Genomic DNA, 1,957 nt, shown 5'->3' on the forward strand with positions numbered 1-1,957 from the left:
AACGCCTTGGCGAGCTTCACTTGTGACGTGAAGCAAGGAAGCCCGAGGTGTTACATCACGTTCCCAGTGACGTCATTCGCCTAGCACCTTGCCTCCACCTCATGTATTCAAACCTTGGATCCTCATACGCGTCAGTGTGACGCACGTGCGCATACAGACCGACACTCACAAACACGCACATAAATAACGCCAACATCAATAAAAAAAACATTGCGAGTAAATAAATCACGCGAGACACACTAACCCACATGGATACATACATTCACAAGCGGATACATTGTGAAGGTGGACGCCGAAAAAAAGGAGACACTAGGCCTCCCTCCCCCCCATAAGTAAACACCAGTGCATTTACTGTACAACCATTCAGCGATGCGTTACGAACGAAGATTAACAAAAGGACAGGGCGAAAGACTTAAATCTAGGCAGGAAACCCTATGTCGGAGGGAGAGGAGGAAAGGGGGGGAGGGGGAAGAGAGGTTAGGGAGAGAGGAGGTGAAGGGTTGGGGGGGGGGGGGGGGGAAGAGAGGTTAGGGAGAGAGGAGGTGAAGGGTTGGGGGGGGGGGGGGGGGAAGAGAGGTTAGGGAGAGAGGAGGTGAAGGGTTGGGGGGGGGGAGGGGGAAGAGAGGTTAGGGAGAGAGGAGGTGAAGGGTTGGGGGGGGGAGGGGGAAGAGAGGTTAGGGAGAGAGGAGGTGAAGGGTTGGGGGGGGGAGGGGGAAGAGAGGTTAGGGAGAGAGGAGGTGAAGGGTTGGGGGGGGGGAGGGGGAAGAGAGGTTAGGGAGAGAGGAGGTGAAGGGTTGGGGGGGGGGAAGGGGGAAGGAGTGAGGGGGTGAGGGAGAGGGAGAAGAAAAGGGGCGAGGGTAAGAAGAGTTGAGGGAGAAAAGTGATGATGAGAAACAGAGGGAAGACGATAAGAGGAACTGAATGAGAGGAGGAGAGGGAGATAGGGAGACTGGGAGAAAGGCTGGGAAAAAGTGACAGAAGCGAAAGGGAAAAGGAAAGAGAGAGGAAGGAATGGAGAAGGAAACAGAGAGAGAGAGTAAGGGAATACGAGTAGCAAAGGAAGGGGAAAGGGGCTGGAAAAGAGGACGAGGGAATGGGGAAGGCAGAACAGGGTGGAGACAAATAAGAAGGATAAGGAGAGGGCGAGGGGATGGGAAAAAGAGGGAGCAGATAGCGAGGGAAAGGATAAGTGTTAAAGATGGAGAGGAGGAGTGGGTGGGAGAGAAAGAGCAATAAGTGAAAGGGGGGGTGGAAGGATGTCGAATACGGAAGAGGGGGGAGGGGATAAATGGAGCAGATGAGGAAGCATTGGATAGAAAGGGACGAGAGGATGCAGAGGAAGAACACAGAAACGCGAATTAAAAAAAGGGTGGGGAGGAAATATACATTGCGTTGGTTAACAGCGAGATGGAACAGGATTTAGGTAAATTAAACTGCCAAATAAAACAAATACAATGGATGACAAGAGCCAAGACTGTCCAGCACTCCTGTCACCGCAACCCCACCCTTACCCTCACGCTCAGCCCATTCTAGGCCCACTCGCCCTCATCCCCCACCCGCCACCTCGATCCTCACCCTCCCTCTCATCTCTAGCCCCAACTCCCGCCTCTCCCCATCTAAGCCCGTCTCCCACTCACTCGCAGCCCCCCCTTCCCACCCCACCCATCGAAGGTGCATCGTGCACTCCTTTGTCTGAGCTCGACCCGCGGGGAGAAACTAGATTGGAGATCTTTGCAGAGCGGTCACAGGATGACAAGGCATCACGTGACTTGACACGAGCATTGTCAACATGTTACAAAAGACGCTGGTTATTACGTTTAATTATTATTATGAGTCTTTTTCTCCCTTTTGTTCCATTCTTGTGTAATCATACTAGACAGTCTTTGCTCGGCTCTTTTTGTTCTCACCTGTTCACTGGGCCGTTTCTTCGCCCGCGTGGTTACAAGGTTAGACTACA

Source organism: Penaeus monodon, chromosome 32 (genome assembly GCF_015228065.2).
Source record: "Penaeus monodon isolate SGIC_2016 chromosome 32, NSTDA_Pmon_1, whole genome shotgun sequence".
NCBI lineage: Eukaryota > Metazoa > Arthropoda > Malacostraca > Decapoda > Penaeidae > Penaeus > Penaeus monodon.